Source organism: Syngnathus acus, chromosome 19 (genome assembly GCF_901709675.1).
Source record: "Syngnathus acus chromosome 19, fSynAcu1.2, whole genome shotgun sequence".
Taxonomy (NCBI): Eukaryota; Metazoa; Chordata; class Actinopteri; order Syngnathiformes; family Syngnathidae; genus Syngnathus; species Syngnathus acus.
Genome location: NC_051103.1, coordinates 962264 through 986733, shown reverse-complemented (window position 1 = coordinate 986733; position 24470 = coordinate 962264). Strand labels below are relative to the sequence as shown.

Below are 24470 nucleotides of genomic sequence, written 5' to 3'. Positions count from 1 at the left end.
TTTATTTCACAAATCAAGAGCTCAACACGTGAGCCAACACACGCAAGCGCCCAGGATCGCTCGTTCCGCCCCCCCACCCCCGGCTGCCTTCACGGCCTCCCTACAAAATCGGAAACTACTGAAGTCTAACAACATACACGTTGCTACTCTAAATAAACTACATATCAAATAACTATAACATAAATAATACGTTTATCGAATAATCTGTGTCACTCCAAATCACTAAATCTCCCGACTTTGGAAGTCAGTGAATGGAACTCATTGTCAGTGAGGCTCCAATTATTCCACAGCCATAGTGCGCCCTTATGCGGTTTGAAATGAAAATTACATGTGAAGTGATCAACTATACTAGTAAGTAAGTAAAGTGTTAATGATCAAGTAAAAATTTGTGAAAAAATTCACATATAAGTCGCTCCTGAGTATAAGTCGCCCCCCCACCCAAAGTATGAAAAAAGAACGCGACTTATATTCCGAAAAATACGGTATATAAATGTATTATTTATTTATATATAGGCCGGTCCACGAAAATATTTCTGACACGTAACCGGTCCGTGGTGCAAAACAGGTTGGGGACCACTGATTTAGTAGAAGGTGGCTACAGATAAAACTTTGAGTTTATTTTGAAAAACTTACAGGTCACTCACTTAAGTTCAAACGCACGCACAACCAATGCAGCCATATAATAACTCTGCTGCAAACATAGGTTAACGCACTTGGGTTGATAACTGAACCCTGGTCTTTCACACGACAAGCAGAGATACTATCCACGATACTAACGAGGAACATGCCCTGTGTTAGGGCAAGATGGACTGCTTGGCGGGAGAAAGGAAAGGGAGGGGGCAGAAAGGGGAACGCTCACGGGACACATGCGCGTATAACTATTATGTGGATTTTAATCATCTGTAAACGTTATTAAAACAGTACTGAAATGGGGCAATCTGCTGGTCTGGTTCGTATATGCCTGCCTTCAAGTTTAGAGGGCACTACCTTTAGGGGGCGCATTAGAGGTTAGGGTTAAAGGTGAAGGGGTTACCGTTAGCGAGTTAGCAGGTTAGGGGTTAATTGTTAGGGTTTGGTTATTGTTAGGGTTTTAGAGTTAGCGTTAGGGCTTGAAGTTAGGGAATTAGGAGCCTTAGGCCAACCAGATTCCATTTATTCCATTAATCACTGACATTCAGTCTTCAGATCCATGTCACATGGGCTACCAATCGGAATGTAACGGGGTCAACTGGTCTACTATTAGATAGATTAGATTAGATAATCCTTTATTATTCCCTCAATGGGGAAACTCCTGTGTTAGCAGCAGTACACTTAACATATACACACACACACACACACACACACACACACGCATGCGGGGGAGGGGGTAAAAGATTAAAAAAGTAAAAGATATATATAATTAAAAAATATGGACAATACATACACAATACATAATATACAGTGGAGATAAAAAAATATTAGATAGAAAAATAGTAAAACTGCAAAAAAGCAGGTAAGAAGAGTGTGAGGTAGACAGATATTGCACATATGATTGCACATATGGTTATTGCATGTTATTATTGCATGTTATTATTGTCCGTTAGCTACAGTGATCGGCCTGGTTGTACAGTCTGATGGCAGCAGGGAGGAAGGACCTGCGATGCCTCTCGGTGGTGCATCGTGGGTGACGAAGCCGGTCACTGATGGAGCTCTCCAGGGCTCTGACAGTCTCATGAAGGGGGTGGGAGACATTGTCCATGATGGAGGACAGCTTAGCCACCATCCTCCTCTCCCCCACCACCTCCACCCGGTCCAGACTGCAGCCCAGGACAGAGCCGGCTTTCTTCACCACCTTGTCCAGTCTCTTCTTCTCCGCTGCAGTGATGCCGCTGCTCCAGCAGACCACCCCATAAAAAATGGCGGACGCCACCACAGAGTCGTAGAAGGTCCTCAGGAGGCCGTCCCTCACTCCGAAGGACCTCAGTCTGCGCAGCAGGTGGAGTCTGCTTTGGCCCTTCTTGTATAGGGCCTGAGTGTTGACAGTCCAGTCCAGTTTATTGTTCAGGTGAACACCCAGGTACTTGTAAGAGTCCACAATCTCTATGTCCGTTCCCTGGTTGTTCACCGGCGAGGGGGGGGACTTTGCGCCGGCGGAAGTCCGCCACCAGCTCCTTTGTTTTTCCAGAGTTAATCTGGAGCCGGTTCCGCTGGCACCAGTCCACGAATCTGTGATTCAGTTCTCGGTACTCCGTCTCGTCTCCGTTGTTAATGAGACCGACGATGGCGGAGTTGTCCGAGAACTTCTGGAGGTGGCAGTTTGATGTGTGGTGGGTGAAGTCAGCTGTGTAGATGGTGAAGAGGAGGGGGTCCAGGACGGTAAAAAGCCTTAAAACAAAACGAAGAAGAAAATGACGTAACTTCCCGTTCGCGAACGAGTCGTGTATTGCATTTGCCGTTCACCAACGAACGAATCTGTGAGTGAACGGATCACTCATTGAGTGAATCACTCAGTGAGTGAATCACTCACTGAGTGATTCGCATTTCCAGTTCATCGTGAGAACGGATCAGTGAGGGAACGAATCCTGACTTTCCCGTTTGCAAACGAGTCATTGGGTTAACTGCCTTTCCGTGCATCAACGGATCAGTCAGTGAACGTGTTGCGTCTCCTAGCGTGAACTATGTAAGCCAGAATGTAGATTTACGATTTACTTATAGTAGGTTTTAAATGACGTGTATGCAAACAAAATGCCTAAATGCTATTATCTAATATATCGACTGTAGTTTCACATTAGATTGGTTTGAGATGTACTTTTATTATCATTATTATTATTATTATTATTATAAACATTTATGTTATAACTTGTCTGGTGTTTTATTCCTTGTTTTTATATTCGCCATTCAAAACATAAAAATCTGACATTTGGTTAACTGCTTTATATGACAATATGTATGTTTTACGTTGCTATATGAGTTGGTGTCCCCCAAAATAACAAACGTCGGCATAACGGTTTTTTTTCCAACCTTTTCTTCAAACACAAACACATTCGGTATAATAACACCATCAACTACAAGCCAACAAATACAAAATTGAAACATCAATGTCGGCATAACGTGTGTCGGCTTGCAATAGCATAGCAGCAATGCTGTCTGTCACTCACTCACTCACTCGTGAAGACCAATCAGCAGCGCCAGCGAGCGTTAGATGGAGGAGGGACTTCACGCGTCAGTGACGTAACTTCCCGTTCACGAACGAGTCGTGAATTGCATTTGCCGTTCACCAACGAACGAATCTGTGAGTGAACAAATCACTCACTGAGTGAATCACTCACTGAGTGAATCACTCACTGAGTGAATCACTGAGTGATTCGCATTTCCAGTTCACCACGAGAACGGATCAGTGAGGGAACGAATCCTGGCTTTCCCGTTCGCGAACGAGTCAATGGGTGAACTGCCTTCCCGTGCATCAACGGATCAGTCAGTGAACGTGTTGCGTCTCATGGCGTGAACATTTCAGTGGGTGAAATGTAGAAGTGTAGATTTACGTTTTGCCATGGAAAGACTGAAACACCACGTCTTTTGTGCTCGTTTTCCCCAAGCTAATGGCTAGTGTGCAAGCGCATGAAGAGACTGCCGGCCGGCCAGCAGACCCCATCTTCAACTTTATTCCATGAAGGGATGCGCCGGTCTGCAACAGCTGGGAGACTATGTTTTTAAATAACATGTTTATGCATATATACGCCAAAATATTGTTCTCCAATCTATCTACTGCAATTTCACATTAAATTGCTGGTTTGAATTTGTATTTTAAAACTTGTCTGGCGTTCGAGTGTTTTATTCCTTGGTTTTATTTTTGCGCATGAAAACGTAAAATGTAAGTCCCAACATTGTAAAAATGAAAACAAAACATACAGGGCGTGTTTTCACGCTGTGTTGGTGTCCCCCAAAATAATAAATGAAGGTTTGTGCGTCTTCCACATCAAATACAGGACAGCAAAATAAGTCAAATCGCCGCGGTTGCGCACAAAAAGGGAGAGCGTTATGGTGGTCCGTTGTCGGAGAATGGGAGGGCTTTACCTTATAGGGTAATGTTTGGGGGTGGGGGAAGGGTTAAAGCACCCCGTCACCTGGATCAAACTAAATCCTTTTCCGGGCAGGGGGAGAGAGTAGGTGCTTGAATTACAGCACGATGTTTACAAACACAAGCCTACCCCCCTCTCCCTCCTGTTAATTGTATAACCCCATGACCCCCTCATCACTTTGTTGTTGTTGTAAGTTTTTTCTTTTGCTGAAGTTATCAGAAGACAAGATGAGTGAGTCAAGAAAAAGAAGTGCCGTGTGGACCCAATTTAATAACATTTCTGATAAAGCTGCAGCATGCAATATTTGCAAAGCAAAGATTTCAACAAAAGGTGGATCTACAGCCAATCTTCTGCGCCACTTAAGAAGTCAGCATCCAACTGTCCAGCTGCAAGAGGTGAGAGAAGACCTTCGCCTGACTGAAGCTACTACCAGCACTGCTAAAGTAAGCACTGTTCAAGCCAGACAAACCAGACTTACTCATTTTATTTCAAGGCCAATTGACCCACTTGGGCAAAAGGCCTTGGATGAAATACTTGCTAAAATGATTGCAAGGGATTTTCAACCCTACTCCATAGTGGAAGACCCTGGATTTCGGCAATTTACAAAGGCACTGAATTCAAACTGTATTCTACCTAGCAGAAAAACCTTGTCAAATACAGTCATCCCTGATTTGCACAAGAGAACCGTCGAAAAAATGAAGGACAGGGTGTGTGTTTGACCGCTGACTGCTGGACATCGAGGACCACAACATCATTTATGTCAGTGACATGCCATTTCATTGACAATTATGAGATGGTCTCTGTCCTGCTGGAATGTTTTGAAATGAGTGAGAGACACACAGCCAACCACCTATCGAAGCAGCTCGTAAGAGTTGCAAGGGAACGGGACATTTCAGACAAGATATGTGCCTGTGTATCTGATAATGGTGCAAATGTAGTAAAAGCAATTCAGATCACAGGTTATCCTCACCTTTTCTGCTTTGCCCACACCCTCAATTTAATTGTCGATAGTGGCATGATTGCAATAAAAGAAACGATGGAAAAAGTAAAGGCAATTGTTGAATATATGCACAAAAGCACAGTTGCCGCTCAAAAACTGCGAGCCACCCAAAAACAGTTAGGCTTGCCAGAAGCTCGCTTGAAGCAAGACTGCCCCACAAGGTGGAATTCAACATTGTACATGATCCAAAGTACTCTTGTGAACAAAGATGCAATAATTACAACTTTAGCACTTACAAATCCAAAATTGTCACTCCTAACACCAGAGGAATGGGAGGGAATAAAGCAGGCCTGTAACATTTTGAAGCCCTTCGAAGAAGTCACCAGGGAATTATGTGGCCAGAGGTACATATGTGCATGATCGTATTTTCGAAGTGTAATTTTGCCCTTAATTTTAAAGGCTTTGCTTTCAGTGTCCCTTTAAAATAAAAAATAATCAGAAAGAAAAAAACATTTGCCTTTTGTAGTTTTCAAGCAAATGTACTAATCATTACTGCTAATGCTAAACATTTCATATGCACCAACAACATGCATTCATATGATCATTGTTGTTATCAGAGTCAAACCTTTTTTTCCCTTGTCTCAGATACTATGTTACTGCATCAAAGGTGATTCTTCTTGCGAGAGGATTACAGAAGATAATCACAAATAAATAAAGAATTGCAAACATGACGGCGCCTGTGACAGCCATGGTGGAGACGATTGCGAGACAAATGTCAAACAGGTTCCACAAGATTGAGGCACATGTTTTGCTATCTGAAGAGGCAGCACTGGACCCAAGGTTCAAAAAGAAGGCCTTCGGCAGGGAGGAGGATCCCGATAGGACCTACCAGCATCTTAGCAATGCTGCTGCTAAGGTGAACCTTCCCAACCAGCAAGCTGAAGGAGAAGCAGAAGAAACAGCACAGCCTCAGAGTTCCGGGCAGGACAGCCAAATCTGGCAGGAATTTGACCAGCGGGTCTCAGGACTTGTGAGCAGCTGTCGTAATGCATTAACGGATTCAATGCTGGAGGTGCGTGCTTTTGTGGAAGAGCCCCTTATAAGTAGAGGTTCAAACCCCCTCTCTTGGTGGCAAAGTAGAGGTGTGGTTTATCCAAGACTTTCTCATGTGATGAAAAAGAGACTCTGCATTGTGGCTACATCTGTCCCGTCTGAGAGGATTTTCCGCAAGATGGGGCAGATATTATCAGAGAGATGAAATTGACTGAGTTCATCAAAAGTTAGTCAGCTTGTATTTTTGAATGCAAATCTGAAGTAAGAGCAAAAGAAAGTACAATGCATAGGACATTTTTACTTGACTTTGTTTGACTGTTTTGGTGTGTTTGCTTTGTTGATAACTGGATTTTTTGGGTCACTTTTTGGGGAATTTCTACCTCTTAGTGAAGTATTATTTTGCACAATTTTGGTGTGTTTGCTTGTTTGGTTACTGATTTTTTTTTGTCCCTTTTTTTAAAATGTCTACCTCTTAGTAAAGTATTATTTTGCACAATTTTGGTGTGTTTGCTTGTTTGGTTACTGTATTTTTTTAAACACTTTTCTAGCTCTTAGCGTTGTATTATTTTGCACAAAAATTATTTTGTATTGGACTTTTGCTTTAAAGTCTTTGTTTCAGTATCTTTTTATGTATTTCCGTATTTTATACACCTCGCCGTGAAACAAAACGAAGAAAATGATGTAACTTCCCGTTCACGAACGAGTCATGAATTTATTATTATCCATCAGTCAGTGAATATGTTGCGTCTCCTGACGTGAACTGTGCAAGCCAGAATGTAGATTTACGATTTACTTATAGTAGGTTTTAAATAACGTGAATGCATATATATGCCTAAATATTGTTATCTAATATATCGACTGCAGTTTCACATTAGATTGCTGGTTTGAGACGTACTTTTATTATTATTATTATTATTACTATTATTTTAATGAACATTTATGTTATAACTTTTCTGGTGTTTTATTTCTTGTTTTTATATTCGCCAATCAAAACATAAAAATCAGACATTTGCTTAACTGCTTAAATTAACAAATGTCGGCATAACGGTTTTTTTTTTTCAACCTTTTATTCAAACACAAACACATTCGATATAATACCATCAACTACAAGCCAACAAATACAAAATTAAAACATCAACGTCGGCATAAAGTGTGTCGGCTGGCAATGGCATAGCGGCAATGCTGTCTGTCACTCACTCGTGAATCTTCGCGAACGACCAATCAGCAGCGCCAGCGAGCGTTAGATGGAGGAGGGACTTTACGAGTCAGTGACGTAATTTCCCGTTCACGAACAAATAAGTGACGCAACTTCTCGTTCACGACCGGGTGAGAGACTGTTGCCAACGGATCAGTGTGTAGGTGTTGTATTATAGAAAGAAATGTGTCAATTACCCGAGCCAATTATTATTATATATAGGTTCTGTAGTTGTATTGTTTGATGTGTATGGGTTGTTGCCACTGGATGTTATAAAATTTTTTTAAAAAAAAGCCGTATCAGTGTGTGTGTGTGTGGGGGGGGGGGGGGGGGGGGGGGGGGGGGGAGAGAGAGATTCATTGAACGATTCGTTTGAACGAATCCTTTGAGTGAACTGATTCTAAGGATTCAGTTCACCTAAAAGAACTGGAATGCACATCACTAGTGGTAATTACATAGTATTTTGCATTTACTAATTTGTTACATACAGTTTAGCAAGCAAATGCACAGTTCCAGAGTACAATTAATAACATGTGTTTTGTTTTGTCGTTTAATGTGGGTTTGTCCGCCAGTTTTGTGTGTTCGTCTCGTCGTACCGGGTTGTGCTTCAAGTGCGGCGGGCTGGTTCTGCTCGACATCGGCGAAAGCGAGTTTTGTGGCGACCTGAACTTTGAAGCGGGGACATTAAAGGCGCTCGGTCTGCGCCGTCCTGGAGCGTCGCCGGACTCGCCTGCTATTCTTCCCCCGGTTGGGCGTCCGGGCCTGGCTGGCGGCCACCCCAGCTCGCCCGTCCGTGCCTTCCATTCTTCTGGCGGACGTTCGATCGCTGGACATCAACATGCCTGCTGAGTTCTGCGGACCGGACAGTGCGTAGCTGCTGTGCGTCTGGAGCGGATGGCGCGCTATCGGGCGGACCGGGCCATTGTACGAGGGGGAACATCGCGTGGAGGTGGACTGTGCGTCTACATCCGTGAAGAATGGTGCCGGGACTTTGTTGTGGGATGCCAGCACTGCTCGCCACTGGCGAAGTTTGTGATCTCCGGGCTGTTGGGGTCCTGAACTCTCTCCCCGTTGTTTTACTTGTGTGTTAATCGTGTGCTGTGTCTCGTCACCGTGGGATAGGGGGAACGGTATTTCGGTTTCTTTGTGTGTCCTAGCATGAAGAAATTGACAATAAAGCTGATTCTGATTCTGATTCTGATTCTGAACATGCTCAAAACCGTTCAGTGTGTGACAGCACCTAAACTCCATGTGCGTACTACTGCGCTTACTTTTTGCTTTAAACAGTAAAACCAGGGGAGAGCGCGGACGCAGTCCCCCACTACCAGAAATTATGCAGTCGAGATTCCCACATTCGGAGAATTCGCAGAGGTCAGCACAACCGGAGTGTAATGGCTGAGCCTCTCCCTGGGTGAACCACCTTCTTGATCACGGCGTCTCCCCTGCCAGGTATGAATTGGATCAGTTACCCGGCCGCCGTCTTTACCGCACACGCCATCTTCAGTCACGGGCTTAATTTCGCCAAACGTGTGGCACACATACACACTCAGTGGATGAAACAGGATTTGTAGAACTTTTTATATAGTACCTTTAGTCATTACAAAACCAAAGCATGATAAATTAAGTAAAAAATAGATTAAAAAAGACGACCATCATGCTTTGCTTCTTTTCCTACCCTTAATTGCCCCTACACCCGCGCCTTTGTTCACCTCCTTTTTCTTAGAGTCGCCATCTAGTGGTGATGGCAGCAACCCAACAAAATAAAGTGAAATAATATATCTGCAAAAACATGCCCATCACGCATTGCCTCTTTTAACCTGAGAACCCTAAAACTATGAATTTGTATTTATTGAAAACCTCCAGGGCAGCTCGGTGATGCACTGGGTAGCACGTCCGCCTCACAGTTAGGAGGGTGCGGGTTCGATTCCACCTCCGGCCCTCCCTGTGTGGAGTTTGCATGTTCTCCCCGGGCCCGCGTGGGTTTTCTCCGGGCACTCCGGTTTCCTCCCACGTCCCAAAAACATGCTTGGTAGGCCGATTGGCGACTCCAAATTGTCCCTAGGTGTGAGTGCGAGTGCAAATGGTTGTTTGTCTCTGTGTGCCCTGCGATCGGCTGGCAACCGGTTCAGGGTGTCCCCCGCCTACTGCCCGATGACGGCTGGGATAGGCTCCAGCACTCCCGCGACCCCCGTGGGGACTAAGCGGTTCAGAAAATGGATGGATGGATGGAAGTTTTGAAAACGACATTTTCTTGAAAATTTGAGAATAAGAATTGTAATTAAAATTCTTGAAACAATGATAGGAAAATCTCAAGCAAAGAAACACATTTTAATTATATTTTAGAACGGTTACGTAAATTCTTGCTGCCTCTCAAGCCGAAACGTCTTACATTTAGATCAGACCCCATCAAGTCATAATTGACAGCTTAACCCTGTAAGAATGAAGCGAATGGATTGAAATGGTTTTCTTACATATTGAACTGTTGATTTGACCAGGAGAGGGGGTGCACCGTGCCTGGAGATACTGCTATATCAAGTCGATGCGTGGAGTGGACGGGGCAAGCCCCTTTTCCAAATCCCTATTCCAAGTAAATCAATTAAATATGTGGTCCCCAGATGGGGGACGTATCAGCTATTAAACTGATAAGAACAGATACTACACTTGATCTTAGCCAAAAGGCCGAGAAGCGATAACCCGAAATGGCTCTGAGGCAACGACTTAAATAAAGAGACTACCAATTCAAGTTACGGTTGCATGTATCAACTGATGCTAATGCCACATACTGACCCCTGTGAATTCCCCAAATGTGGGAATCTCGACTCCATAATTTCTGCTAGTGGGGGATTGCGTTCTTTCTGTTTAAAACAAAACTTTTGCGCAGTAGTACGCACACGGAGTTTAGGTCTACAGTGCTGTGACACACTGAACGCTTTTGAGTAGTGACGGACACATGAGGCTTCCTTGGTGTAACTGCCGAAGTCGAAGCAGTTGTGTCTTTCGCCGCTGGGCGGAGCTGTTGTGGCTCTGGCGAAGCTTCAAGTTTTGCATGGTGTGCAAATTATTTTTGTGTGAATTTATTTTTGTTCCTTGTTATTTGTATATAGTTTGTAGCACTGTCTTGTTGATATTAAGTTGCGATAGAAACCGGTGGTAAGTTAGACTTCGAGGGCACTTCCTGTTTCCGGGAAAGAAGCGGGAAGGTGACGTGATGCAACAGCGCAATAGTTAAGGGCCGACCTAGGATGCGTCATCGCGAAGCTACTAAGTCAAAACAGTAAAGTACCCGGTTGTTCACTGGCAGGCCAAAATATGTGTTGTCACCAGTTCTACGGTGTGGCTGTGATGTCAATGAATTAAGATCACAGTAAACATCTGTAACAAAGAACTCTCGTCTCTTTAGTGAAGAAACTGGCACACTTGGGATTTGAGGCTTTCCCACCAAACGGTTTGCAAATAGGTTCATTTCTCGAGGCTTCAGGTGCACACAACCCCTCCTGCTGGTCAAAAGGAGTAATTTATTCCATTAATGAGAATTACATTCACCTTTATATTTTGCTTCATGCAGCCTGATCAAAATGAATAAAACTTCTCTCTGTATGTGCATTCACGTGTAACATTGAAGGAGGTGGACGTGTGTTTCAATATGTAAATAAATACCATCATTGTCTATTAAGAAACTAAAAGTTGATGGAGCACATTTTGTTTTGAAGGGCTGCTGTGTTTTAACAAGGAAAGACTGATGTGCTTATGGATGAAGATGACTTGTACTTGTGATTGTGCTTGTGAACAGTAAAGGTTCAAGATTCAAGAATTTTTATTTGCCATGTTTGAGCGTGCCAAACAAGGAATTTGACTTCGGTACATCACAGCCTCTGTTCAACATTTTGGTAACTAACAACACTCAGGACGTGTGAAAAATGACAAATATTCTCCCAGGAGGGCAACGAAAAACTCAAAACTCCAACTAGGGCAAATGAGAAACCTTGAGAAGAGACCACAGATGGGAGGGTCCCTCTTCCAGGATGACCAGGCTGCAATGGATGCAGAGAGGACACAGTACAAATAGTGTAGACAATTCAAAAAAAGGTGTGGAGAGCGGGATGTTATTGCACAGCAATGACTCTGAGACTCTAAGAGTGGTGTGAGTTCATCAGAGCAACAACCTGGGGGAAGAAGCTGTCTCTGTGTCTGCTGGTTTGGGCGTACAGAGCTCTATAACGCCGTCCGGAGGGGAGTAGTTCAAACAGACTGCAATCTGGGTGAGAAGGGTCTATAGAGATGTTACTTGCACGTTTCCTGGTCCTGGACAGGTACAAGTCTTGGATAGATGGGAGGTTGATTCCAATGATCTTTTCTGCAGTCCTGACTGTCTGTTGCAGTCTGTGCTTGTCTTGTTAGGAGGCCGATCCAAACCAGACAGTGATGGAGGTGCAGAGGACAGACTGGATGACGGCAGTGTAGAAGGTCTTCCCGCAGCAGGTTGAACTTCTTGAGCTGTCTCGGGAAGTACAGCCTCTGCTGGGCCTTCTTCCGGACAGAGTCTATGTGGCCGGTCCATTTCAGGTCCCGAGAGATTGTGGTTCCCAGGAACTTGAAGGTGTCTGTGGAGAGAATAGTATTACTGCGGATAGTGAGGGGTGAAAGTGGTGAAGGGTCTCGCCTGAAGTCCACTGTCATCTCCACGGTCTTGAGCGGGTTCAGCTCCAGGTGGTTTTGGCTGCTCGTGGACCGGCCGCTCCACCTCCTGTCTGTACGCAGTCTCGTCACCGTCCCGGATCAGTCCGATGAGAGTGGTGTCGTCCGCATACTTCAGGAGCTTCACAGGAGAGTCACCTGAGGAGAAATTGTTGGTGTAGAGAGAGAAGAGCAGTGGGGAGAGGACGCACCCCTGAGGGGCGCCAGTATTGGTGGTCCGGGTGTCGGATGTGATGCTCCCCAGCCTCACACTGTTGGCCAGGAAGCTGGTGATCCACTGACAGGTGGAGGCAGGCACCGCGAGCTGGATGAGCTTCTGTTGGAGGATGCCAGGAGCGATGGTGTTGAACGCCGAGCTGAAGTCCACAAACAGGATCCTGGCGTACGTTCCTGGGGTGTGCAGGTGGTGCAGGATGTAGTGCAGTCCCATGTTGACCGCATCATCCACCGACCTGTTTGCCCGGTAGGCAAACTGGAGGGGGTCAAGCAGGGGGCCCGTGACATCCTTCAGGTGGTTCAACACTAACCTCTCCAAAGATTTCATGACCACAGATGTCAGAGCGACAGGTCTATAGTCATTCAAACCTGTGATGGCGGGCTTCTTGGCCACCGGAACGATGGTGGAGCTCTTGAAGCACGAGGGCACCTCACACAGCTCAAGGGAACGGTTGAAGATCCGTGCAAAGGTGGGTGCCAGCTGTTCAGCACAGACTTTCAAGCAGGACGGTGACATGGCGTCTGGGCCCAGTGCCTTCCTGATCTTTGGTCCCCGGAACATCTGCCGCACTTCCTCCTCGCGGATCTGGAGTGCGGGCGCGGCCTCTGCAAGAGAAAGAGTAGGTGACAACGGTGATGGAGGTGTGGACAGAGCGGTTGTGGGGGGAGGTGAGTATGTTGATTGTGCTGCAGGAGGTCCTGTAGTGTGGGAGGACCAATCAAACCTACAGTAGAACCTGTTTAGCTGGTTTGCAAGCCTTGGGCTCTCCACAGGACAGGGGGTTCGTTTCTTGAAGCCGTGATGCTCTGCAGACCTTTCCACACTGTTGAGGGATCAGGATTGGCAGAGAGGTGTCTCTCCAGGCTCTCCCCGTAACACTTGCTGGCTTTCCTGACCTCTCGGTTCAGTGTGTTTCTGGTCTGCTTGAACAGGTCCCGGTCGCCGCTCCTGTAGGCCTCCTCCTTGATTAAAGATTAAAGTCCCAATGATCGTCACACACACACCTGGGTGTGGTGAAATTTGTCCTCTGCATTTAACCCATCCCCGTGTGATTTTAATCCATCCCCTGGGGGAGAGGGGAGCAGTGAGCAGCAGCGGTGCCGCGCTCGGGAATCAGTTGGTGATCTTGACTTTGCGCAGCCTCCTGAGGTTCGGTGTAAACCAAGGTTTGTCGTTCTTGTACATGCAGAAGGTCTTGGTCTCCACACACAGATCCTCACAAAAACTGATGTATGATGTGACAGTGTCGGTGAGTTCATGCAGGTCTGAAGTTGCAGCTTCAAAAACTCCCCAATCGGTGCAGACAAAGCAGGCTTGGAGGTCCTGCCTAGACTCCACTGTCCACTTCCTCACAGTCCTCACCACAGGCTTAGAAGTCTTTAATTTCTGCCTGTAGGCCGGGATCAGATGAACTAGACAGTGGTCTGAGAGTCCTAAAGCTGCACGAGCCACAGAGTGGTGTGCATCCTTAATTACGGTGTAGCAGTGGCCCAGTGTCTGTGCCCCTCTGGTGGGACACGTTATGTGCTGTCTGTATTTGGGGAGTTCGTGTGCGAGGTTCGCCCAGTTAAAATCACCCAGAACAATGATTTGTGAATTTGGTAGAGGTTTCTCCATGTCTGTCACCTGGTCAGCCAGCATCTACGTGGCTTCACTCGCATGTGTGTGTGGCGGAATGTAAGCAGCCGCCATGACGATCGAGGAGAACTCCCATGGTGAATAGAACGGCCGGCAGTTTATGAAAAGTGTTTCTAGGAGAGCGCTGCAAGACTCTTTCGACACCGTGACATCAGTACACCAACGTTCATTAATACAGAAACAGATACCACCTCCCTTTGATTTTCCGGTGAGCTCCGCGCTGCGATCTGCACGCATTAGCCGAAACCCAGCTAACTCCACGGCGTGGTGGGGGGTGCGTCCGTCAAGCCACGTCGCAACGAAGCACAGCGCGGCGGATCTGCTCAAGTCCGTGTTCCTTGAAGTGAGGAGCAGGAGTGCTTGTGCAATTGAGGGGGGTGGTTATTGGTTTTTATTCAAAAACAATATTTTTTGCCAAATTACAATAGACTGTCATGTGCCCATTCAAATGGGTACCACCAGAAATTAAACTGCATTGATAAACGAGGGCTTAAATGTGATTGTCTGTCTGCACTCGGCATTATTTCTCTGTTTATGTTCACATACGTATATGTCGGTATAAATTAGGTGAATGTATGACTGTTGCACGGAATATGATATAGGCGGCTATCCGTTGCGATACTGATATTTTCACAGAGAAAGAATGCTCCGCTTTCGCAGAGCATAAAAAAAAATTGAGATAGACTCTTATTGTTCCTCCCCACGGAAATCTTTAGTAAAAGGCGAAAGATTTATTCGATCTGAAGAGAAAAAAGTGTGATCTGATAATCTGGGTGAAAACGGGCCACCCCACTGCTGGTCTCACCAAATTCACAGGCGGTCTCACACTCAAATTGCAGCAACCATTCCTTCTAAAACAAACAATAGACGTTCATAGATTTACTATACTTAGAACAGGGGTCTCAAACTCCAGTCCTCGGGGGCCGCATTCCTACATGTTTTCCAAGTTTCCCTCGTTAAACACACCTGATTCAATTATCAGGCTCCTGCAGAACGTGAGGATGAACTGCTCATTTGAATCGGGTGTGTTTAACGCGGGAAACTTGGAAAACATGTAGGAATGCGGCCCCCGAGGACTGGAGTTTGAGACCCCTGACTTAGAAGGACTCAACCTAAATAGAAGGTTTAAACGAGTATTTTGTGTTCATTAATGTCTTTTTTACTTCAAACATTGTTGGTGCACAGGATTGTAGGTACCTGGTCGAACACTGACGGCGCTCATTCTTTCAAACAGCGTCACCTATTGATTGGGCGTCTATTTTGAGTATTGAAGGTAAAAACAGTTGTATGTCTCTGTACGTGTACTTTTGGTATGAGAGAACGGGAAATGATCCCATCTCTGTGTTTTATTTGAAAACGTGTGATTTCATAACTTTATTCAACACAAATCGGGAAACTAAATACGATCGAAATTTCTCAAATGATTTCTCAAATTTCAGAAGTGCTCTATATCTCTCGTGTCGCAAATAATTGAGGCTTTTGTCGTTGCTGGCGTGGTTTGGAGTGTAATTCATCTCCACTGCGATGGTGGCGTTCGATATTTGACATTTGAATATAAATCTGTCATTTTACTTTAGGAAGTAAAAGTTGTTTTCTAGAAATCCATACTTTTGATGTATGAGGAACAACAATCAGGCGCATTCTTCAAAAAGACAGACCTACAGCCGACAAAAAGGTTTTGATACGTTCATATCATGTAACGAGTCAGGAACGTGGTAATTACATATTATTTTGCATTGACTAATTTGGTTAATACAGTTTAGCAAGCAAATGCACAGTTCCAGAGTACAGTTAATAACATGCTCAAAAGCGTTCAGTGTGTCACAGCACCGCAGACCTAAACTCCATGTGCGTACTACTGCGCGTGATTTTTGCTGTTCGTTGAAAGACCAGGGGAGAGCGCGAACGCAGTCCACCACTGTTGTGTTTATACGGAGTAGAGATGAACGCTAATGCAACTTCTTTATTCAGCAACTTTCTATTTTCTCCCCACTCATGTCTCACATAGCAGTACAATGCCCCTGGCGCACCACAGAGCCCCCAACTGTCAACATTATGCGAGACCTCCAATAACACACTATATCAGGGGTGGCCAACCAGTCAGAGACCAAGAGCCACATTTTTTACTGTGTCATCGCAAAGAGCCACATCATACACATGAGCACACATGAACACCCCCCCCCACACACACACACGCACACACACACACACACACACACACACACACACACACACATACCCGCACACACCCCTCTGCTCAGCCAAATTTATTGTGTGACATTATTATGTCACGCACCAACATGATAATGACAAATTGACTCCTACAGTACTAAACCACAGACCAAAGACCACATTTTCAACAATGAACATTGTGTGCATTGTCTCACACAGACAAACTCTCAGTTCAACAAATTCCACAAACAAAACATACGTTTTTTTCACTTACTATGTGTGGCGGGACAGACTATTCGTTTTAGTTTGTCGTTTTCAGGAGACAAGATTTCAATAACGTCACTGAGGCATATTTTAACGAACTCCACTTCATTGTATGGCTTTTTAGCCCGTGCAATGTTCCAAGCCAGTTGAAACAATGCAAGTGTGACAGTCTCTGAGTGCTTCGTAATTTTTTTGAAAAACTGTACCTATTTTTATCCCAGACTTCTCAAAGTCTCCAAACTTGTGCTTGCGAAATTCAGTCCCTTTTGCAAAGTCCTTATCGATATTGGCATGAAGTGAGCTGAAGTGGCGCTGACCATTTGAAGCTTTTAAATGCGCCAATGATGTCCGACATATCAGGCAGAATGGCTTGCCATAGCGTTCAACAAAAAACAACTTTAAGCTTTTCTGGACCTAATGGGCCCCCCGTAGTCACAGTCGCCATTCATTAAAAAGCCAGCAAAATCAATCGCTCTGTTTGTCCCTCCTCCTTTGCGGGATTTCACCTCACGCGCATGCGCGTTTGACCAAAATACCATATTGAACTCAAGCGAAGCAAATACGCACGAAAAATAAACACAAATGTTGATATGAACGTAAAAGAGCCGCATGAAACCAGCCAAAGAGCCGCATGCGGCTCGCGAGCCGCGGGTTGGCCACCGCTGCACTATATAATATTATAGTTTCAACATACGATAATACCACATCTCCCTGTTTCCAGAGATCATAGGGTAGACTGCCTTTGTTTCATCAGACCTTAGAGGATTATTCTGCCTCTTGTGTAGAAAGGTCTGTTCCTAACCTTTGCCAAGGTCTTTCAGGGCACCCTGATGGCATGAGTGACTCTTTTGGGTTGTGTCGCTCTTGTATGCATGTCCTGCAGTTCAGTATTATTTCGTTCACTTGCTGGCTGAGTCCCGGCCACCACACAGATTGACGTGCACGTGCTTTACATTTCACGACACCTAAGTGTCCTTCGTGTAATTTGAATAGCACGTCGTTCCTCATTGCAGAAGGTATTACCAGTCGTGTGTCCTTTAGCAGTAAGCCATCTTTCACTGTTAATGTAGCTCGCTCCGGCCAGTAGTTTTTCAGCGCTGGTTCCTGTTTTGCATGTGCTGGCCATCCTTCCATGCACATGGTCATGACACGCGAGCAGACACTGTCGGCTTTCAATTGCTCTTTCAGGTTTTCTGTATATGATGAGCTGACAGGTAGACTCTCAGTGACACAGTCTGTTAGAGTGGTGCTCACTCTAACTTATTTTTGCAAGAACCACACGGGAGACAGTATGCCCTTTTTAAGCATTTGCAAATGGAGAACCATTCGTCGCTGTGCGTACAGCGATGATCGAATGAGGTCTGGCTCAGGCCTCTTGCAAGAGCATATTTATTAAGAACAAGCAGGGTGGGGGTGACATTGGACATGTTTGGTGGTCACCTCAGCAACTGGTTAATCAGTGCGGAGGGTCCCAGCTCATTGTTTTACAAGGTCGTGGAAACAGAAACTAGTGGAGCATTTTAGATGACTAACTAAGCAAGAATGTTTCCACACCATTTGGAAAGTTTCAACAACTGAATGGTTAAACTTTTCAGAGTCAAGGAAAGGTTTAAACAAAGTTAATAATTCTAGTCTACATTCCAACATAATCATACGATCAAGATAATCTGTAAACCCTAACAGTCCACAAATATGTTTGTGCTCTCCATCAGCTCCTGGTCATCAGTGGACATGCGTAATTTTACAGGTGCACGTGAAAGTGTGTCTGCCGTCCAAAGCGACTTTCCTGGTACGTGCACGATGGAGTATGAGTAGCGCATCAGCCTCATCCTGAAACCCTGGATTCTCTGTGGCAAAAGATCCAGTGCTTGGGCTCCGAGCAGGCTGAGAAGGGGTTTATGGTCGGTCTCCAGGCAAAACTCCTTTCCGATGAGGAAATCCCGAAACCGTTCACAGGCCCATGTGAGGCCCATGTGAGGCCCAGAGCCTCCTTCTCCACCTGTGCGTATCGTTGCTCAGTTGGAGTGAGTGACCGTGATGCGTAAGCCACAGGCTTCCATCCTTCCCCCATTTCTGGAGAATTACGCCCCCCAACCCATACGATGATGCATCAGCAGATACTTTGGTGTCTCTGCCCGGGTCATACATAGCCAGCACCGGAGGAGAGGACAGAGCTTTCTTTCGGTCTTCAAACGCTGCTGCCTGGTCCACGTCCCAGACCCAGCAGTTTTTCTTTGAGAAGAGGTCACGGAGCGGTTTATCTTTTTCAGCTAGCTGGGGAATAAACCTTCCCAGCTGGTTGACCATGCCGAGAAAACTCCTTAATTCACTCACATGTGTGGGCTCTGTCATGTCTGTGGTGGCATCTGTCTTTTTTGGGTCAGGGCGGATGCCTGCGGCTGTGATGATATGGCCCAGGAAGACTACTTCGCTCTTGGAGATTTCACACTTGTCCACATTCAGTGTGATGCCTGCTTTTTCCAGTCTTTGTAGCACGGCATTAAGTCGAGTGTCATGCTCTTCCTGGCCCCGCCCCCACACCAACAGATCATCGATGTGACAAACCACACCGTTGAGCCCCTCTGTGATCTCCGCCATCCTGCACTGGAAATGCAGAGAACTTGCAGAGAAGAACCAGTGGAAACACAGAGTCATTGTCAGTCTTTTTGTACCTTTAATCAGGATTCTGCTATTGGCTGTAATGAAGATTTGGCACACAAAACGTTTGTATATTCCTGAATTGTTAAAGCAGTGCTTTCAGGCCTCCTCAGTTTAACATTGTTTTAGTGATCAACACACCAAAACATCTGCAACAGAGAAAACTTGGCATTTTTTCTTTTGGTTTTTGATGAACTGTAAACTGACAATGGAGGGGTCTGCAGTCCATCTCGGGCCATGGTAAAGGGGCTGATCGGAAACCAGCTTATGGGGACAAGGACCGGTGGATGAAACTCAATCTGTTCTTCAACAGATTTGATTCCGCCTCCCCCCCACCCCTTCACCTCGATCCGCATCTCATTCTGCCACCTTCGACACTCCAGCCCCCCCGCCAGCTCCCCCCCCCCCCCCCCCCCCCCCCCCCCCCCCGAGTCACTCTTCTGTCTCCACTCCATCACCCCGGTCTTCCGACATCCCCCTCTCCTTTACAGATCTTGAGGTGAGGAGTCACCTCAGAAAGATCAAAGCAGGGAAGACCCCGGGCCCAGACGGCATCTGGCCGAGACTGCTCAGGGACTGTGCGGACCAGCTGAGCGGTGTGGTCAGGTACCTGTTCAACCTGAGCCTGAGCCTGAACAAGGTCCCAGTACTGTGGAAGACCTCCTGCGTGGTCCCTGTACCAAAGGTGCCGTGCCCCAAGGAGCCTAACCACTTCAGGCCTATTGCCTTGACTTCCCACCTGATGAAGACTATGGAGAGGATCATCCTGGGTCACCTGCGTTCCCTAGTGGGAGCGCAGCCTGACTCCCTGAAGTTTGCTTACCGGCCTGGTGTTGGGGTGGACAATGCAGTGATTTATTTACTGCACAGAACACTGCTTCACCTGGAGGACAACAGGAGCACTGGGAGGATCATGTTCTTCGATTTCTCCAGCGCTTTTAACACCATCTAACCGTCACTGCTTAGGGTGAAGATGGAGAAGGCGGGTGTGGACGAGCGCCTGGCTGCATGGACAACGGACTTCCTCACCGACCGGCCGCAGTATTTGAGGTTACATCGATGTGAGTACGACGTGGTGCGCTGCAGCACTGGTGTCCCCCAGGGTACGGTGCTCTCTCCTTTCCTTTTCACCCTGTTCACTTCAAACTTTACCCACGACACCGCTCACTGCCACATCCAGAAGTTCTCCGACGACACGGCCATTGTTGGAAATGTCGCGGAGCGGAATGATCTGGAATATAGGTTGGTCATCAAGGACTTTGTCAGTTGGTGTGAGCTCAACCAGCTTCAGCTGAACACCAGCAAGACGAAGGAGTTGATTGTGAGCTTCGGGAGGACAGCACCCATCTTCACTCCGGTGAATATCCAGGGATCGGACATTGAGGTAGTGGAGAACTACAAATTCCTGGGTGTTCACCTTAACAACAAACTGGACTGGACTGATCACATCCATATCCTGTACAAAAAGGGCCAGAGTTGCCTCCACCTGCTGAGGAGACTGAGGTCCTTCGGTGTGTGCAGGGCTCTCCTCCGGACCTTCTATGACTCTGTGGTGGCCTCGGTCATCATCTACGCTGTGGTCTGCTGGGGTGGGGGCAGTACGGACCGGGACAGGGGGAGACTGAATAAGATGGTCAGAAGAGCGAGCTCTGTTCTGGGCTGTCCCCTGGACTCCGTTGAGGTTGTGGGTGAGAGGAGGACGTTGATTAAGCTTAAATCTATCATGGATAACACCTCTCACCCCCTCCATGAGATTGTGCGGTTCCTAAGCAGCTCCTTTAGCGGCAGACTTTTGCACCCTCGGTGTAGGAAGGAATGGTTCCGCAGGTCCTTCATTCCCTCTGCTGTCAGACTTTACAACATGCATGCCACCTGATAAAATGAATGTGTTTCGTCTCTACTAGCAGCACTTGTGTTTATCCTTGTCTGTTATTTACCCTTTTTTGTAATTCTGGCACTTGTATTCTTGCACTTGTATTATTCTTGCACTCATATGCGCTGCTGTGACAAGGGAATTTCCCCGCTGTGGGATGCATAAAGTTCAATCAATCAATCAAGAGTTGGTTCAGACTGAAGTAAAGTTGTCTATTTCAAAGCACGACACATTAAATTGACTATGAAGGGACTCGAACGCTCAATCGTCTGATCCGAAGTCAGACGCCTTATCCATTAGGCCACATCGCAATGTGAAAGACTCCCTGTTTTAAGTGTGGCCTTGATAAGTCTAAAAATTCAATGGTTCCCAACAAGCAAGGACGCCCAATGTGGGGCTTGAACCCACGACCCTGAGATTAAGAGTCTCATGTCCTACCGACTGAGCTAACCAGGCTTTTTGACCTTGGAATTGTTTTACTTTTTCAGTTTTTTTTAATGGTTTAGGGCAAATAGAGGAATGCTTAAACACATCTCTATTGATAAGACTAAAGAACCAAAGGTTCCCAACAAGTGTGGGCTGCCCAATGTGGGGATCAAACCCACGACCCTGAGATTAAGAGTCTCATGCGCTACCGACTGAGCTAACCGGGCTTCTCCTATTAAGAATTGTTTCATTCTTTCACTTTTTTTTAATGGGTTTGGTTCACGAAAACCAGCAGCCACGTTTTAAATCTGGCCCCTGAAACACATTCGTTGATAAGACTAAACATTTAAAGGTTCCCAACAAGTGGCATCTGTCCAATGTTGTCTCTAGTTCAAAACCCCAGCCCGAGTTGGAAACCCTAATTGGAAACCCTTGCCCCAGTTGGAATTCCTAGTTTGAAACCCTACCTCGAGTTGGAACCCTAGTTGGAAACCCTAGCCCTAGTTGGAAACGCTGGCCCTAGTGTGCAATAGAGAAAGCATTTTTTTTTTTTGGTTTTTGTCACTTTGTTGCACTGAAAACGGAGATTGGGGGGGAGTCAGCACAACAAAAAAAGAAATCAGAGACCAAAACCCTTTCCGACAGTATACAAGAGTTGGTTCAGACTGAAATAAAGTCATTGATTTCATATGAATTATATTAAAATGACCATGAAGGGACTTGAACCCTCAATCTTCTGATCCAAAGTCAGACACCTTATCCTTTAGGCCACATAGCCATGTGAATGACTGTACCAAGTGAAACTTGGCAACGACTTCTGATGACTGCAGCCTTGTGGCAAGTGTTCACAGTTGTTACAGACATAAATGGCCTGTGGATTAAACAATTTACAGTAAAAGAGAATTGTAATGCAATTGACATATAACCTTGTTAGTGCAAGTGGTCGTGCATCAGTCTCAAAATCTGAAGGTTGTGAGCTCGACCCTCATACAGGGCACTGTTTTCCATAGTCCACAGTAAAATCATTGTCAATTACAGAAGATAGCAGGTTGCTCAGAATAGAATAAAGTATTCTGTCCATGAAGTTGAGTTTGACAGGCCGGTGGTTGAATCAATTTTACAGTAAAATAGCTTGTAAAACCTAACATTCATAGCCTCGTTAGCGCAGGTGGTAGCGTGTCTGTCTCATAATCTGAAGGTTGTGACTTAGACCCTCACACGAGGCACACTTTTATTTAGTTCTAGCTCGAGCCCTAGTTGGAAATCCTCTCCCCAGTTGGAAACCTTAGTTGGACACCCGAACCCGAGTTGGAAACCCTAGTTTGAGAATGCTCAGACAAAAGTAACTTTTTCTTTTGATGTTCAGTTTGATGGAAATGGCCGGTGGTTGAATCAATTTGACAGTAAAATAGCATTTTAGGACAGGCACCACATCGGCGCAGGCGGTAGCGTGTCAGTCTCGTAATCTGAAGGTTGTGAGTTTGATCCTCACACCGGGCATGCTTTTTACACAGTCTAGTTCTTGGTGGAAACCCTCATCGTAGTTGGAAATCCTAGCCAAGTTCAGTTTAATGGAAATGGCCTGTGGTTGAATTAGTTTTACAGTAAAAAACAATTGTCAAAATGCAAGTGCATAGCCTCGTTGGCGCAGGTGGTAGAGCGTCAGTCTCATAATCTGAAGGTCGTGAGTTCGACCCTCACACGGGACACGCTTCTATATAGCCCTAACTCTAGCCCCAGTTGGAAACCCACATCCTTGTTGGAAACCCCAGTTGGAAACCCCAGTTGGAAACCCCAGTTGGAAACCCCAGTTGGAAACCTTGGCCCTAGTTTGAAACCACAGTTGGCCTCCCTAACCCTAGGTCAGGATGCGCAACCCAAAATGTTCAAAGAGCCATATTGGCCCAAAAGTACAAAAAACATACCTGTCTGGAGCCACAAATATCTAAAACCCTTTTATAATGCAACATCAGAGATGGGGACTCGAGTCACTGTGACTTGGACTCGAGTCGACTCGAGTCGCTGTTTTGATGACTTGTGACTTGAGTTGACAAAAAATGAAAAAACTTGAGACTCGACTTGGAAGTTAAAGACTCGGGACTTGACTTGACTTGAGACACGATGACTTGAATGACTTCAGTGTTATTTAGTTTATGTTTTCAATTTGAATATAAAATTAATAATACATTTGAAAAAAATAATATCGATAACACAGTAGGAGCGCAGGCTGAGAATGGCGTTGTCATGATTGGATCACTACCCTGTCACTCAATCAGTCGTGCCCTGTCTACCTACCGAATGTGTTTATTGGAGAATCATGCCCCTTTATATCAGACATGCGCAAACATGTCAGCGGGAGCGGTACCGCGAGTCAACACCTTCGGCTATCGCAATTACTTTTATGATGGCAAAAGACGGACAGCACAGTGCGTGATATGCAGCAAAAACATTTCGCACAGCCAGACGACAACTTCAAACTTTGTCCGTCATCTGAAGAGCCATTCTGCCAAATAAGTGCTTTTCATTTATCTAAATAGGTGTGTGTATATATAGCTTTAATGCAATGAATATGATGATGAAACTTAATTAAGTAAATATGACTTAATATGGAGCAAGTTAATAAATAAAAACTACAGTTAACTTGACTTGGACTTGACCTATTTAAAGACTTGACTTGGACTTGACTTGACCTATTTAAGGACTTGATTTGACTTGACTTGCCCAAGACAAAAATGACTTGGGACTTACTTGAGACTTGAAGGTTAAGACTTGAGACTTACTTGAGACTTGCACATGTGTGACTTGGTCCCATCTCTGGACATTTGTGTTGTCTCGGACCTGACGTTATAGTCCGGGACATTTTCCTCCACGGTGTCATTTGGGTCCTCTCTTGTGTTGATTTCCTCAACGCATTCGAGTCTTTGCAACTCACTCTCGGGAGCCAGGTGGCACCATTCGTTTATGACGAGCCCACTGTCCTCCATCTCTTGGATGGCATCTTCAATGTCTCGACTGTGTTTCTCATACCTTTCTCTGTTCCTTTTGACAATGGATATGGTAAAGGAGCTATTTCTCTTTAAAGATACAAATACTCTTCTTAATATTAGGACATCCAGGTAGAGAAGACATTTTGACTTTGGCCAAAATGCTGTGACAGATAGATGGACAAAAGATTTTGGATTATGCGAGCCACCTCTCAAAATCAAGTGCATTTGTGTTTAAGGGATATTTACACTGAATAAAATTCATTTTAAAAATAGATAAAACAGATAAAACAACTT

General features: G+C 45.5%; 1 long non-coding RNA gene and 5 other non-coding genes across 6 annotated transcripts; 2 read left to right on the top strand and 4 right to left on the bottom strand.

The window, feature by feature from the left end:
* Window positions 1-8539: 8539 nt before the first annotated feature.
* LOC119138848 lies at window positions 8540-8703 on the bottom strand. The gene has a single exon (XR_005101256.1). It is a non-coding gene; the product is annotated as a U1 spliceosomal RNA (small nuclear RNA).
* A 1041-nt stretch (window positions 8704-9744) lies between these two features.
* LOC119138852 lies at window positions 9745-9937 on the bottom strand. Its single transcript, XR_005101260.1, has one exon. It is a non-coding gene; the product is annotated as a U2 spliceosomal RNA (small nuclear RNA).
* Window positions 9938-14003: 4066 nt separating this feature from the next.
* On the top strand, window positions 14004-16627 carry LOC119137937. Its single transcript, XR_005101044.1, has 3 exons — window positions 14004-14078; window positions 15272-15277; window positions 16612-16627. It is a non-coding gene; the product is annotated as an uncharacterized LOC119137937 (long non-coding RNA).
* On the bottom strand, window positions 14441-14554 carry LOC119138861. The gene has a single exon (XR_005101265.1). It is a non-coding gene; the product is annotated as a U5 spliceosomal RNA (small nuclear RNA).
* Window positions 16628-21894: 5267 nt separating the features above from the next.
* Window positions 21895-21967, bottom strand: trnaq-uug. The gene has a single exon. It is a non-coding gene; the product is annotated as a tRNA-Gln (tRNA).
* An 858-nt stretch (window positions 21968-22825) lies between these two features.
* trnam-cau lies at window positions 22826-22898 on the top strand. Its single transcript has one exon. It is a non-coding gene; the product is annotated as a tRNA-Met (tRNA).
* Window positions 22899-24470: the final 1572 nt, after the last annotated feature.